Below are 16,590 nucleotides of genomic sequence, written 5' to 3'. Positions count from 1 at the left end.
AAGGGGCCTGTTTGCCCTGATGAGGGGGTCTGCATCCCTTGCTGGCAATCAAAGCACAGACACATTCCTGTGGGTGATTTCCTGCCCTGAAAACCAGCCCTGCAGGACAAGCGTCTTCTGTTCCCTCTGGGCCACCAGCCCCTGGGACCAGAACTTCTGCGAGAGGGATTTATGATATAGAAAGTCATCCATTGCCCTTCCAAACCTGCTATGTTCTTCTAGCGTTAAAGCAGATTGTATTGTTGTGGGATGATATGACTCCCCAGAGAAGAGACGGTGACCCTGAGCACCTGATGGTTCTTGGGTGGCCGCTTGCAGCGGAGGGTGTGTGAAGGTGACAGCGCAGGATGGAGGCCTTATTATCCTCAAAGCACCCCAGAGACCCTGCGGGTCAGCTTCGGCTGCCTGATTTCTGAAGTTAAAAAGCACATAATTATGGTATTGTTTGACTGCCAAGAATTCTGGGTTAATCTCAGTTTTATTTTGACTGCTACCTAAAATAGTCTGTCCCTGAGGACAGCAGCAAAGGCCAGGAGGCCAAAAACAAAAAGGCAGGCCTGAGATCTAAGCAGGCTCTCATTGGGCATCCCAAACCAGGGTGCAGAGATTTGGGGAGGCTCCCAAGTGCATGGGATCAGGCACTTGGAACCAAGGTCTCCCTTCAGTCCTGTTCCCTTACAAAGGCCTTTCTTTTGACACTGGCCTAGGGTGGCCCTCTGCCTCAGTGGACCTGGCCTGAGCCTGTGGGAACAGCAGTGATGGCCAGGCCCCACCACGTTTGATGTCCCCAGACACATTTGGGGTATTCCCTGAGATAGTTTGGAGCTCTGCTCCGGTGATCCGGGGAAACAGGATGAATAATATGAGCTGACATCACAGACTGCTTGTCCTGTGCCAGACACCACTGTTGGTGCCCAGGCCTGTGGTACCATGTTCGGTCCTCACCAAGAGTCCTCTTGGTCAGTACTTTGCTGTCTGCTATCCTGCCCAGAGCCACACAGCTGGCAGGTGGTGGAGACGGAACTTGAGCCCACAGAACCCTGGCTCCAGGATTGGCCCCCTCCCTTCGTTACCACCTGGCCCTTCCAGAGTTGAGAGGTCACAGCCTCGAAGGCTCAGAAAGAACAATTCCCACTGAAATCTGTGGGAGAGACGCCTTCACTTCACTAGTGTAGAAGATCGGGCCTGGTGAGTGGTGTGTATCCTCCTTAGAGCACATACAGAAACTTCCTTAGTATTCTCCATCACACTCAGTTCAACAAACATCTTCTGAGAGTCCCAGTCTGTTTCCAGGGTCTCTGGGCCACCAGGAAGTGGATCTCTATGGAAAGTTCAATGTCATTAAAGGGAGAATCACAACATAAGGCCACATGTGCTCCAATGGAGGACTGCTTGCTGTGTGCAGTCAAGGAGGATTTCCCAGGGGAGGGGACATTCAGGTGACATCTGAAAGGGTGCTAAGATTCATCTGAGTGGACAAAGTGAAGGTGGATTTTCTAGGCAGAGAGAACAATGTGGGCAGTCTATTGCTGAATTCTACCAGACTCAAGAGATTCCCGAGGATTCTGAGCTACCAGTCCTGGGCGCTGGTCTGCAGGATCTAAGCAACCATCCACTTCCCCCTCACGGCTGGCTCTCACTGTGCTGACTTCAGAAGGCCTTCCCTACCCTTCCTTCCTGCCCCACCTAAATGCCTCTGAAATGTTTGCTGCCTGAGGCATCCCTGAACTTCTAAGGCATCCAGAGATGTCAGTCCGGCCATTTGCAGTGGCTGCCTTCTGCACACTGCTACCAGGGGTCCCATGGTCTCAGTCAGCAGTGCCCAGGGAGCTGGCTCAGGCTCTTTGCAGCTGTCCTACACCCTGTTGCACCCCCAGTACCCGGACTGGGTGTGTGGTAAGGCAGATTGCACCTTGAGAGCACAGGGAAAGGCCCAGAGCACTGGGGGTTCCAATGGGCTTCTTCCTTCTTCTCTTCTCCTCCTAAGCAAGGAAGAGGTGACAGGAAAGCTCAGGGACCAAGCTCCCAGGCGCGGTGTGTATGGTGTGGGTGGGAGTGTGTTCCCTTTGCTTTTCTACCTTTTGTTGTTTGACTGAAGTGATTCTGAGTTCCCTTCACTGGAAAAGAACAAAGGCAGGCAGGAGTCATATTCCTCACCAGTGGAGCGGCAGGAGCGAGGAGCAGCCTGACAGCATCAGTCCTGCCTGGTTCTCTACCGGCACCGTGGCTGGGGAGTGGACTGGCTGTGCGAAGGCAGTGCCATCCAGGGAAGGCGGGGATGGTGGAAAGGAGCTCATTGTGGCTAACAAAGACACTCCTCTTACCCCATAACTCAGAAATTCCAAGGATTTTAGGAGCTCTGTGCCAGGAACTGGGGACAATGACCAAATACATGTTTCCTCTTGTGTCACAATATCACAGGAGATCTTTTCCCAGGGGACAAGTGTTCAAGGGTCAAGAAGGGATGTGGCTTTTATACGTAAACTATCACATCACAGCACCTGGCACTTTGTAAGCCTGCGATACCAATAATAGCTGTTATCATTATTACGTATTCAGGGAATGAGCAAGTGATTTGAAGAGTGGCGTGCGTAGCAGAGGACATTGGTGGGTGATGGAGAAGAGGGAGTGAGGTAAGCGGTCTGTGAGGAGCTCCCAGTGATCTTACCTCCTGGTATTCACATCCTTGGGTAGCCCTTGCCTACAGTGTTTCACAGTTGATCTCTGCTGACCAGTAGAATACAGCCGTGGTGTGAGCAAAGTTCTGGAGCAGCCCACATGATGAAGAATGGAGACCTCTAGCCAACAGCCAGTCAGGAACCATTAGAATTTTGTCATCAGCCATATGAGTAAGCTCGGAAGCAGACCTTCTTCACGTGACTGAATTTGGGGTGGTTTGTTATACAGCAGAAGCTAATCAATAAAGCATTTAAGGGAACTGTCCAAAGCTACAGGTGAGCTCTGAAGTACGCAAAAGGGCACTGACAGTGGCCTGGCCTTATTTGTGTAGTGGCAGCACAGTTGCAAGAGTAAAAGATTAGACACTGTAAGGTCTCCTGAGGCCCAGGCCAAGACCTCCCATAACCTTGCAACATCTGCATTCGATCCCCCAAAAGGCCAGTCCAGATAAACGGGGTGGAGAAGTGGATTCCATCTCTCGATGGAAAGAACTGTGCAGTGCTGTGGCCACTTTTGCGTTCTCTCCAGCCTATCTGCAGTCTCCAAGTTCAGGCACCTGTGTCTTCCCGCCTGAATGCATCCTCTGGTCACGAGAGCAGGTTCAGTTCTTGTATGAAGCAGACCAGAAGGGCTGCGGAGTTAGTCCCCTCAGGCCAGCCAATGAGAAAGGCAGCTGATGAACGAATTCCCCAGCTTCCCAGCTTTTGGTCAGATGACATGTCTACACAGTCTTTTGAAGGAACCTAAGGAAACTGAACCAAGTTTCCCCACAGTGGTCACCAGCTCATAAAGCACCCTTATTGGTATTCCTCCCTTCCCTGTCTCTGACATCTTACTCTGCTCTGTGGATCACCTTCTTTGAGAGATCTTGTACAACTTGCACCCAAATCCTATCTATAGGTCTGTTTCTAGGGAAATCTGCAAAGAAGTTGATCACCCCAATCTCATTGGCCAGGCAAATGAGTTGGAATTTATACTGTAATTGATTGGGTTTCTGGGAGTTTCAAGCTGGAGAAATCTGTATTCTAGAAACAAAATTAGTGGCAGTGAAGGAACTAATACCCTGTCCACTGACTTCCAGGCCAGTGCTCTTAAGTCAACTCTACAATGTTTTAGGCTTTGGATGTAAGATTACACAGATCTTTTTTTCCAAAAAAAGTTCATCGATTTTTGAATAGATGGTAAAAATGTAGAAAAGCACATAAGGTCGGATCTATTTTTATAAGCATTTTCACTGTAAAAGAGCAGCTAAATAGCCATTGTTTCCAGAATGTTTTAAACTACAGTAGAGCTTGATTCCTTGGGCAACTGCTCCTGGCCTGCCTCTTGCCCTTCCTGCCCCTGCAGCTTGACTAGGGTCTTGCGGCATCCACTCTCTGCAGGCCTCTCTGCTGGAGGTGAAACACTTGACCTCCGGCTAGAGAAAAGTTTTGACACTCTTGGCCCTGGGAAACTTGGTGGTGTTGGCAGATGTCATCTTTGCTCCCTGTCACTACAAATAATTGCAAGCTGATTGAAGGCTACTCAAATGCATTAAGGTTTGTGCCTTGTTCTGACACAAATCTAAAACATGCAGAGTGAAGACCAAGCCTGAAGCTTTTATCTGTCAGCTGGGGAGAGGAAGAGATAATGATGCCTAACCCCTCAGGTCTTTCCATTTCTCCCTGAGAGGTGCCGTCTGCTCTCAGATTAATTGCCCTGGATCAATCAGACCATCTGCATTTATTTAAATCAGATCCATAAATAGTTTCTGGGTGTCTGCTGTGGGCAAGCCCTGAGGTGTTCAGGTAATTGTGAGCTACCAGCTTAGTCACTCAAGGTGGCAGACTGGCGAGGTGGCAAGTCTGGCAGCTTTTGGAACCAGGCAGGTCTACTGCAAATTCCATTTCTCCTGCTGGCCAGCTGAGAGATGTTGGGCAACTTAGTCTATTTCCCCAGGTCCTTTGTTTCCTTAACTTAAAATCGCCCCACTTTGTGCATAGTGGTAGGTGAAAATCCCAAAGACAGTGCTTTGTTTCCCTCATTTTTTTTTCTTGAGGAACTTACAAACTAGCCAGAAAAAGAAGATACATAGTTCAAAATAAGGTAAAGCAAAGAGAAGAAGGTGAAAAAAAGAAAACAAGAAAAAAGACAAGATACAGAGAGGAGTGCTGAATTACCAAAGTATTAGTCTGCTAGGACTTCAGTAACAAGTACCTCAGACTGTGTGGCTTAAACCGCAGAAATATATTTTCCTCACAGTTCTGGAGGCTGAAAGTTCAAGATCAAGGTGTCAGCAGGGCTGACTTCTCCTGAGGTCTGTCTCCTTGGTTTACAGGCGGCCAGCCTCTCTGTGTGTCTTCATATGGACTGCATGGCAGGCAGATTCTTTACCATCTGAGCCACCAGGGAAGCCTTCTCTGTGTATATCTGGGTCCTAATCTCCTCTTCTTAGAAAAACACCAGCTATATAGAGGGGCATCCAGCCATATGACTTATTTTACCTTAAGTACTTCTTTAAAGGCCCTATCTCTAAAGACAGTCACATTCTGAGGTGTTGGAGGTTAGGACTTCAACATCTAAATTTTGATGGGACCCCATTCTGCCCATAACAGGCAACATAGTATTTGTTTAGAAGTTGAGCAAGGGAGCATAGCAGAGGGAGAACAAAAAGGCACTTCTGGTTTGTAATTTCGTTCAATCTTAACTTAATATGGAATTGTAATGCCAGGCACGTAATTGTTTTTTTGCTCAGTCATTTCTTTTGCAATCCCATGGATTGTAGCTCACCAGGCTCCTCTGTCCCATGGGATTTCCCAGGTAAGGCTACTAGAGTGGATTGCCATTTCCTCCCTCAGGGAATCTTCCTGACCCAGGGATTGAACTTGCATCTCCTGCATCGCAAGATAAACTCAGTGCAGGGTATCCTCTGTTGCAGGGTAAAGTAGATTCTTTACCACTAAGCCACCAGGGAAGCCCCTGGTGCATAGTGCTGCAATAAACATTTGTTGAACAAGTGTTCAAACAAACGAATCAGTACCCAGATAGGTTTCGTTATTGGACTTTATGAAAGACATCCAGAGAAGAGTATATATAGATGACAAACAGGCAGAATGGGTGACTTTCATATTCAAAAAAAGGATTCTTTCAAGAATACATTTTGATCTGTAAAGGCACAAGTTAAAAATGAGTGTGATGGAAGTCTATGAATCTGTGAAAGTCGTGGATGAAAGGATTATAATCTTTAAATCTTCAAAATGTTGTGTTGCTATGGGTAGATAGAGGACAACCTTTGAACTCAATGACGCTTCAGAACATATGCCCAGAAAGAGGGAGACAGAGAGAGAGTGGATAAAAAAGGAAAGAAAGACGGTCCTGTTGCTCTTAGACAACTTCTTATCCTTTGAGACCCTAGAGACTGAAAACGTAACTAAGGAAAGGAGGGATTCAGTGAGCTCATGGCAGGCTGATCTCAGTGCAGGTTACTTCAGATTCCTTTGCGATTTTGACTCCCATGCTAGAGACGGACTGCTGGCTGTGTAGATCATGGATCCAGCCAAACGCCACATTTCTATGGTTTAATGTTCCTTGAAGGAACTTTTAACCAGCACCCACTATGCTTCAGGTGGTGTTCCAGGGAGTGAGGACACTGCAGTCAATGTGACCATGTGCTAGCCCTCAAGGACCCCCACTCCAGAGAGAAGTGTGAAGAGAGAAACTGCAGTTTACTGAGGTAACTTCTCTAATAACAGGACAATTTAAGTGCTTTATGACCTCGAAATTCTTGTGACAATAACTAAATGGACAGTTTGTGCATTAGAGACTTGACAATGTTTGATCAATAAATGAACGTATAAAAAAATACCTGATAGGAGATACTAAGAGCGTGGACTTAACACCATGTCCTTTGGGTTACTAGCGAGAAACCTAACCTATTTACTTTTGAAATTAAAAAGTTGAATCTATAGAAGTTATTTTTCTTTCTCATTTTTTAAACTCTGCCTTCCCTACCTGCACTTTAGAACTTGCTATGAACTCAGACAATATTTGTGGGTGGTAGATGAAAAGCTGGGTGAATCAATGGGTTAAAGAATGACTGTTTTGCTTCCAGAACTGAGCAGATTTTTCCAATAGAAATGTGTTCATCTTTAAAGTTTCACTATAGTGTTAGTCGCTCAGTTGTGTCCGACTCTTTGCGACTCCATGGACTATAGCCCACCAGGCTCCTCTGTCTGTGAAATTCTCCAGGAAATAATACTGGAGTGGGTTGCCATGCCCTTCTAAACCATTTTGGAAATCTCTTTGGGTGGAAGTCTTGGAAGCTGTCTTGATTAAAAAAAAAAAATAGCACTTCAGTTTCTGTATCCTTTTTAAAATCTGCATTCAATTCTATCGGTTGGGAGGCTCTATAGAATTGCAAACAGCAGGCCAAAAATTATATTGACTGAATGTTGAGTTCCCTAGCACGTACTGAAGGACACTTCATGGAAGTGACTTTTCACTCTTTCTCTACACTGGGAGGAGTTCATTTCAGTTTGAGTGTTGAGAGGAAGTCTGTTTCGCTGAAGAGCCTCAATATAATTCCTAGGCCCAAGCGTTCTTGCTGACCTGAACCAGAAATCTGGACATCATTAAATTGGTTTTCCTTATGTGAATTTAGTCTTGGTTCAATATTCAAGAGAAAGTAGTCCTGTGGCTTCATCAGAAGTCTTTTCTCCCCATCCTTTCCCCACCCTGACTCCCCATCCTCCCTTCACCAAGATGAGACCCTAGAGTTGGCGTATACAGTCATTAGCCACCTGTGACTATTTTAAGTTAACTTGATTACAGTTAAATAAAATTCAAAATGCAATTTCTCAGTTATACTAGGTAATATCAAAAATTCTGAAAAGCCACGTGTCTAGTGGCTATCATAATAGACAATGCAGAGAACATCTCCATCACTATAGAAAGTTCTGTCAAACTGCACTGCCCTAGGGAAAAAGAAAATGAAGAGTTGAGGAGGAAGGTGGTAAACCTTTTTGTGTGTGGCTATTTACTTTTTTAAAAAATTAATTTATTATTGGTGCTGTTGTTTGTGCTGGTTCTTCATTGCTGTGAGCAGGCTTTTCCTAGTTGTGGAGAGCAGAGGCTACGCTCCAGTTGCAGTCTGTGGGCTTCTCATTGCCGTGGCTTCTCTTGTTGCAAAGCCTAGGCTCTAGACTGTGGGCTCAGTAGTTACGGCATACAGGCTTAATTGCTCCACAGCATGTGGAGTCTTCCCGGACCAGGGATTGAAACTGTGTACCCTGCATTGGTAGGCAGATTCTTATCCTCTGCACCACCAGGGAAATCCAGGAAGGTGGTAATTTTTCACAAAACACCGATAACACGTAGACCAGCCACACAGGAGAAGAAACATTCTAGCAGGACAGTGCCGCAGGATGCACAACTCGGCAACAAGAGGATAGAGGCTACAAGGCTGGGGAGACGGTGAAAGCTTTGGGATCAGAACTCAGGTTTCAGCCTGGTTCCACCACCCACCACATGAGGGGCGGAGCAAGTTATGTGAACTGTCTGAGCCTCAGTCTCTTCATCAAGGAAAGAGTAGTAATAGTTCTTATGCCATAGGGTTGGTGTAAGAAATCCTGAGGCAGTTAGAAAAAGTACATAGCACATGGCCTGACAGATGGAAAAAGCTCAAAAGAAAGATAGGTTGGGGGTTAGAGGAGGCATAGAGGGGATGAAGGAGATGTAAAGAAGGAAAGGGAAGGATGTAGAGATAAGGCAGCCAACCCGGGAAGAAGAAAGGTCTAGAAGATTACAAAGTAGACCTAAGCATCAAGCACATGGCTGGAGGGCAAAGCAGAAGGCAGCTGAGCCTCCAGACACCTGAGAGGCACAGAGGAAGATCCTCTGGGTCTCAGGATTAGAGAACTGAGCCAGGCAGAGGCAAAAATCACCTCTGACTAGTGGTCTTCCTGCCCATCTACAGCAGCAGGAATTGCAGTGGTACTTGGAGTTTAGCTGTACTCATGTTGATGCCACTAATTATGTGCAAGAGATGCAGAGATGTAGCTTTCCTGGGACAGGGTGGGTGAGCCAGGGCTGGGACTGGCGAGGCCAGATGTCACGGTGATGCAGGGCATTAGGGTAAAGGGAAGGGGATGACGTTTATTTAGTGCCTGTCACCATGTTCAGCACTCGTGTGTCCAATTGCACTTGAACCCTATGGCAATTCTGAAATGTTGTTATTGTTGTTATTTCGTGGCTAAGTCATGTCTGACTCTTTTGTGACCCCGTAACCCACCAGTCTCCTCTATCCATGGGATTCTCCCGGCAAGAATATTGGAGTGGGTTGACATTTCCTTCTCCAGGGGATCTTCCTGACCCAGGGATTGCACTGGCGTCTCCTGCTTGGCAGGCAGATTCTTTACCAATGAGTCATGTGGGGAAGCACCCAGTTCTGAGTTAGGCACCCCCCATTTTGTGGAAAAAGAAAATGGTGCTCAGTGGGTAAAGGAAAACTTGCCTGGGGTCACACAGTGAGTGCTAGTTTCTAGTGTACCATGGAAAAGTGTTTACAAAAATGGCGGCGTTCTCCACTTCCCAACATCCAAGCCCCTTTGCAGTGTGACTTTTCGTCTCTTCCTTTAAGAGGTTGTATCTGTTTCTCCCTTTCTGGATCTGCACTGGGCTTGTGACTTTCCTTGACCAATAGAAAGTGGTAGGAGTGACACTGTATCTTTTCCAGATCTTTCAAGAGGCCTTGTGTTCTTGAAATCCTAGAGCTACCATGCAAATACACCCACCTAGCCTGCTGAATAATAAGAAACACAGGCCCATTCACTTTCATTGTCCCAGCCAATGGCCTGCCACCTGCCAGACACTAGAGGTGGGAGGCTATTTCAGGTCCATCATGCCCAGCTAACCCAGCTAATAGCTGATGCCAGACGCATAAACAAGCCCAGGTGGATCAGCAGAGCCTGGCCCTGTTCAGCAGAACTCTGATGACCCATAGACACTTTGGAAATGATAAATGAATACTTTAAAAGCCACTAAGTTTTCCGTTAATTTGTTTTATAGCAAAGACTGATTTATACGTAAGAAAAATAGATACATGTTCTCAAAAAGCTTATGGTCCGATGGACTATAAACTTTAATCACAGAACCCTACAAATACACATCAAGGGAAAGGAAGTGATCATTGAGCTAGCCTCCCACAAAGAACCCCAGTGATTCCCATCTCCTGGAGACCATGTGTGGTCTCCTGCCATACTGTGCCAGGGTTGGTCTGCTCGACCAATAGCATATGGCAGAAAACATGATGTGTCCTTTCTAGGATTAGGCTACAAAAGACTACAGCTACTGTTCTGGGCCCCTTCTCTCTTTCTGATCATTAATTTTTGGGAAAAGCAGGCTTTCCCGTGCTAAAGACACTCAGGCAGCCCATGGAGAGGCCATGCAGCAAGGAACTCAGGTCACCAACTCAAGAGGCACTGAGGACTCCCAAGTGCCAAGTAAAAAAGCTGGAGAGGAACCTTCCAGCTCCAGAGACTGGGGCCCAGGCTGACCCCTTGGATGGAACCTCTTGAGAGACCTTGACCCAGAACCATCTAGCTAAGCTGCTCCCAGACTCCTGACACATAGAGACTGTGAGATGAAAAGCGTTTGCTGTTTTAAGCCGGTAGGTTTGGGGGTACTTTGTTACGCAGCCACAGATAACTAACAAAAGGAGTTAACTAGACAAAGCAGGGGGAGGAGGTGGAATGTTCCAAGCAGAGGGAATAGTGAGACTGAAGGGCCTAAGGGAGGAGGGTATAGAGCACATTTGAGAAACTGAAGGAGTGCTAGGAGTTCAAAGAGCAAACATGACGCTATTCGAGACTGAAAGAGCAGTGGAGACCAGAGCTGCCAGGGGTGGCCCTGGGCATCTTACTAAGAAGTTTCCTTTAGGAACAACAGGAAACTGGGTGATTAGGGGACCAACCCTTGGGGACCCAGGAAGTCGAGGCTCTTAGCCAAATGAGAAAAAGAGAATAGCAATACAGCTGTGAGGAGTCCTGTCCTCATTTGGCCTTAATTATGAATTGTAACCATTAGAGTTGGGGAAAAAGCCTTGAGAAGCCAAGTTAGCCGTCCTTAGGAGGGGCTGCACCTCGTCTCCTTGTGATGCTCGTCCAGGTACCCTGGGGGTCAGTGATGTGGTGGGGCCAATGGTGGGCAGCAGGGCAGGATGGAAACAAGAAAGCATGTGAAAAAGAAAAGGGGCAGGAAGGAGGAGGAGCCAGAGGAAAAGGGAAATGACTGAAGAGAGGGAAGGGCAGTGTCGGGAGAGGGGCAAGGCTGGAGAAGAAAACGGGGGCACACCACAGAGAAGCCTAGTGTTAAAGTGTTAGTCACTCAGTCGTGTCTGACTCTGCAACCCCACGGACTGTAGCCTGCCGGGCTCCTCTGTCCATGGAATTCTCCAGGCAGGAATACTGGAGTGGGTAGCCCACTGGATCAGGGAATCTTCTGATCCACGGATTAAACCCAGGTCTCTCACATTTCGGGCAGATTCTTTACCATCTGAGTCACCAGAGAAGCCTAGGGAGTCTGCAAAACAGTCGCATAAAGAGAGTTAGAAGCTTAAAGGGGGAGTAGGAGGCTCTTCGGAGAAGGCATTGGCAAGCCACTCCAGTACTATTGCCTAGAAAATCCCATGGATGGAGGAGCCTGGTAGGCTGCAGTCCATGGGGTCGCTAAGGGTCGGACACGACTGAGCGACTTCACTTTCACTTTTCACTTTCACACATTGGAGAAGGAAATGGCAACCCACTCCAGTGTTCTTGCCTGGAGAATCCCAGGGACGGGGGAGCCTGGTGGGCTTCCGTCTATGGGGTCACACAGAGTCGGACACGACTGAAGTGACTTAGCAGCAGCAGCAGCGGGAGGCTCTTAGAGACACTGGTGTTCAGAAACCTGAAAAACTCAGGCATGAGACTGCGTGCGTTAAGGATTCAAGGAGTGGAATGGTCCCTTCAATGGAAGATAAGCAGATGGAGAGTAGAGGGAGGTGAATGGAATCAGGGGCAGCAGCTAACGCCGAGCTGGAACACAGTCAGGGTTCAGGGATTTGAACTCATGGCCGTCACTCAGGGTCGCACTCTGGGGACTTGCTCTCAGCTGTAACAGCCATCCATTAGGGAAGAGTGATGATTTACAGTCAAGGGGCAGGGGCAGAGCTTGGTAGACTCTTCAGATTCTACACCTGAGTTTTCCAATCAGCCCTGCCAGGATAAGGTCCCTCCAAATGAGTGACTTGGGGTTTTAGTTCTCCCCACTCAGTAGTCCCCTTCAAAGGGCAAAGGAAGAGGCGACAAAAACCAGAGCCATGAGGAGAAAGCTGCTCCAGGCACAGCATGGCTGTGCCTGCCTGGCTTCCCGGATGGTCCCTGTGGTAGGTGCACCATGACACGCAAGGAAAGGGGCCATCTCTTGCCCAGCCTCTCTTGGTTTTCAACCTCTAGCTCTTCTACACCCTGTCCCACCAGCAGTAGATCTGTACTGTTTTGAAAGTACTGAAGCTCCTGGAATCTTATTTCATTCCCTTGTGGATTTGGTCAAGCCAGCCAGCCTAACCTTTTTTTCCATCAGTGAAAAGAAATCTAAAGATAACAAGTGTTCCCCAAAACAGCTTTGCAGAAGGAAAGCAAAGAAAACACAGCACTGAGCAGATCTATTTATTTTGTGACTTAATTCTGGAAAGGTAACATTTTTTTCTTATTTTAAAAAGTATGTATTTGAGATAGAGATGTGAAAGAATTATATGCTGTTCCATCAAGGAAATAAATTCCACCATGATAATAGTATAGGAGCAAAACTCCAGTCCTTACAGAGAGGGGTTACGTTGATCAGATAAAGAATTTTTTTCCACCAATCTAAAATTGTAAACAATACATAGAATTTTTAAAAAAATATAACTGCTTTTCCATCGAAGTTGCCTTCTTTTCCCTCTTTCCATCTCTAGTCTAGGAGGTTCTCCCCTCCCTCCTCCTTGCTGTTCTAGGGGGAATTGGGAGGACTGCCCGCTGAGCCCGTACCACAGCCAGTCCTCATCCAACACCAGGGGTTGGAGACATCCCTGTACAGGGTCCCCCACAGAGAGAGTGGGCTCTGGGCTCTGGGAGCCTCTGCAAACACCTGCACAGACACAGCCGCGCTCCACTGAAGCACAAGGGACCTGTTATAAGACAAAACGTTTGTCACAGCATTGGTGCTGGCTCAAAGCCACTTTCCGGTTAGGCAGATTCATTGGCCTCTTGTTTCCCTTGAGTGTGCTTTGAACAGACCACAGACTGGGAGGATCAGAAAGAAGGGGAAAGAGAGGCGGCTGTAAATCAGCGTGGCCTTTCCAACTCTCCGGGTCAGAAAGCAGGTCCTGCTGAAAGGAGAAGGGAAACAGCCTCACCTTGGGGAAGGCCTGGTGTTACCTCATGTGCCCCCCAGTTGGGGGCCCTCAGGAAGCCTGTGACAGCCCTCATCTCTTCCTTCTCCCTGGCTTTGAACCAGCTGCTCTTGGAAGGAAAAAGCTCTGACTTCATACGGGCTCCCCAGCCTCCCTTTTCTCTAAACACAAGGAGGACTTTTTCTCAGGTGATCGTGCCTCTCCTTCTAGTGATTCTTTTCTTTTCTTTCTTCAAATGTGCAATCAGTTCTCCTGACCCCTGTTTTAATAGCTCAAAAGCTGATCCCCCACAAGCATCAACAGAGAGCATCTATTTGGGTGTTGTAATCACTGCCAACTCTCACTGAAAAATAGAACAGCCTGCCAACCTCTCCTGCCTGTGCTCCGGGCACAGCCCTGGGAGGAGCCAGTACAATCCCGGGACCCCATGCTTTCTTGGAAAGAAGTAATTCCAGCTAGTTCAGGTGTTTAAGGGATTACTGCAATGATCTTTCTCATGTGGATTTCAACATGGTCTGTGAATAAAGTAAGTTACACAAGGGACTTTATGGTGGTGACATTGCAAAGATAGAATAGGGAAGTGAAACAAGTTTCTTTTTTAAAATAGATAAACTTTTTATTTTGTATTGGGGTATAGTCAATTAACAGGCTTCCCAGATGGTTAGTGGTAAAGAACCCGCCTGCCAATGCAGGAGATGTAAGAGACTCAAGTTCGATCCCTGAGTCAGGAAGATTTCCTGGAGGAGGGCATGGCAATGCACTCCAGTATTCTTACCTGGAGAATCCCATGAACAGAGGAGCCTGGAGGGTTACAAAGGAGTCCATAGGGTTACAAAGAGTCAGACACAACTGATGTGACTTAGCATGCACACATGGTTGATTAAAAGTGTTGGGATAATTTCAGATGACCAGCAAAGGGACTCAGCCATAAATACAAATGTATCCATTCTCTTCTAAATGCCCCTTCAATCCAGGCTGCCACATAATGTTGAGTAGAGTTCCATGTGCCATAGTGTAAGTCCTTGTTGGTTATCCATTTTAAATACAGCAGTGGGTACATGTCCATTCCAAACTCCCTGACTATCCCTCCCCTTGCCTCGTGCTTCCTCCTGGCAACCATAAATTCATTCTCTAAGTCTGTGTGAGTCTTGAAACAGGTTTCTGCCTGTCAGAAGTTTCATTTAGCCAGCATGATTTCAGAAACTAGCATTTTGCTTTTTTCACAGTTCTTTACATCTCCTGAGAGTAATCAGATGCTAGGTAGAAAATTTATGAGCTAGAAATATGAAAATGAAAGAGATCATGACAGCTTGCCTGGGACCCGCTGTTGGTTGGATTCGGGCAAGGGATGTGTGAAACTAAGAGTGTTCCTGGGAGGACGGGTACAGCCAGGTCATGGAAGTGACCTTAAGATGGTCTTTGGATTCATCCTGCTCTCTGTTCTTTGACACACAGAGGGTGGTTCACTTTGGCATTAGTCGCATCCATCAGAGCCCAAATCCAGCTTGTCTGGGGATTTTCATTGTTTTGAAAGCCTGTGGAGCAGGGTGAGAAGTGGCTTGGGGACAGAGCTGAGAAGGCAGCTCATTGCTGAAGGTCACGGTTCAGGGAGTAGTTCTTATTCTTTTCTCCATTCAAGTTCTACACAAGTGAGCAGTAAAAAGAGATGCTTATCTGCTTCCTTTATTTTAGCAGTCCCCGAAGTTCCGTTTCCTTCTTGAAACCTCTGACTCAATGGCTGGAGGAATGCTCCCCCACCCCACCCCATCCTGTCTACTCATGCAATTCTCCCTTCTCGCGCCACCTTGCAAAGCATGCTCAATTCAGTGTGTCTACATACTGCAATTTCCTTCTTTGTTTATGTTATGTGTGTGTGTTGGTCACCTGTTGCGTAGGTAAGATTTAAATCTGGCTGTGTTGGTATGGTCAGTTTTTATTATTATTATTCCCAAAAGGAAATAGTATTTACAGACATGTATAAGTGTGAGATGTTATTATTTTTTCCTTTTTGATGATAACACTTTGCCAATCATTAAAGACGCGGTGGTGGTCATGTGTCAGCCTCAGCTTTGAATGATCTGGGCTAGGGAACTGTCAGAATCACTATTAGTACCATGATCATCATTTTAAAGCATGATCACTTATTCTGGATTATGTACATCTACTATGTTTGAATAAGTGTTGTTGTAACTACTGAATAATTTTTATTGTTTTCCTCATGCGAAGAGTTGACTCACTGGAAAAGACTTTGATGCTGTGAGGGACTGGGGGCAGGAGGAGAAGGGGATGACAGAGAATGAGATGGCTGGATGGCATCACCGACTCGATGGAGGTGAGTTTGAGTGAACTCCAGGAGTTGGTAATGGACAGGGAGGCCTGGCGTGCTGTGATTCATGGGGTCGCGGAGAGTCGGACATGACTGAGCAACTGAACTGAATTACTTTTATTACTAAAATAACACACAGAACACTCAGATTTTAAGATAGAAAAACACCCTTTTATTATATGTATGTTCACTATATTTTTCACTATATATCGATTTCTTTTCTTCTTAACAATAATGGTGTACTGAGGTTTTTTCAGTGTCTGTCATTTCACTTAGTAATAGATCATGAATATAGTTGCATATCACAGTTCTTTTATAATAGTGATTTGGAATACCGTGTGGTATTCCATTATATTGACTTTATATAACCAATCCCTTGTTATTGAAATTTACTTTTTAAACACCTATTTACTACGTGTCAGTCACAGCCTATCCCCATTTTACAGATGCAGAATCCAAGATTAAGTGATTTGTCCCAAAGTAAGTGGTGGAGCCAGTTTCAAACTCGGTTTAGCTGCTAATCACATTTTACTGGCCTCCCTCTACTTCTCCTGAAAGGTCAAGACCTTCTTTACCTGGCAGAAAGGCTCAATCTATATAAAGCAGTTCTGGCAAAAAAAAAGGAACTGCTCTGCTGTGAGTCACTGTTACTTAGAATGATATCATCAGCTGTTGAGACCACATGCAAAGAGGCATTGGGGTGGCATAGCCGTGTGAGCCCAGCAGCCCAGAGAGGTGACCTCAGGAGAGATCCCAGACGTGGGTCCACCAGCTTGCTACCTGCGTCACTCACCTTCCGGCAGAACACAGAAAGCGGCCTGGCCTCACCTGCGCCATGTGAACGTCCTCACACCAGACTGAGAAGGCTATAGGAGCAGCTGCTCCTGACCAAACCCAGCCAGGGAGAAGGGCACAGGCAAGGTAGGAAGGAGCCCAGTGGCTGCCACTCTGCCCCAGAGCCCCGGCAGCACTGAGCCGGCAGAACTCTGGCCTGGGCTACCGGGAGGTGTCGATCCAGCCTAGGAAGTGGCCTCTGGGGCAGCGTCTAGAGCTTAGGAGAATCTCCTGACTCACCCACAGGGGCTCCGGGGCGGTTGTTTCCTGGGTGATTCTGGATCCTTACTTGTCATCACCTTGAGACCGGGCTTTGGGCTTTGGCCACCTTTTTCCCTATCCT

General features: G+C 46.9%; 1 protein-coding gene across 2 annotated transcripts in view; it reads left to right on the top strand.

The window, feature by feature from the left end:
- Nucleotides 1-16,590, top strand: part of BCAR3 (BCAR3 adaptor protein, NSP family member) — a 235,242-nt gene that overhangs the window by 60,848 nt on the left and 157,804 nt on the right. Inside the window, exon 1 of one of the 2 annotated variants that reach the window (XM_055402227.2) lies at nucleotides 16,118-16,334. The exons of the other annotated variant lie outside the window; for it this stretch is intronic. The gene's annotated coding sequence lies outside the window, so the exon portion shown is untranslated. Of the gene's footprint in view, nucleotides 1-16,117; nucleotides 16,335-16,590 lie in introns of those variants that run through there. 2 annotated transcript variants of the gene reach the window in all.

Source organism: Moschus berezovskii, chromosome 4 (genome assembly GCF_049115385.1).
Source record: "Moschus berezovskii isolate FMDL1 chromosome 4, NW_MosBer_1.0, whole genome shotgun sequence".
Classification (NCBI taxonomy): Eukaryota; Metazoa; Chordata; class Mammalia; order Artiodactyla; family Moschidae; genus Moschus; species Moschus berezovskii.
The sequence above is the reverse complement of the archived record's forward strand: the minus strand, read 5'-3'. Positions and strand labels throughout refer to the sequence as shown.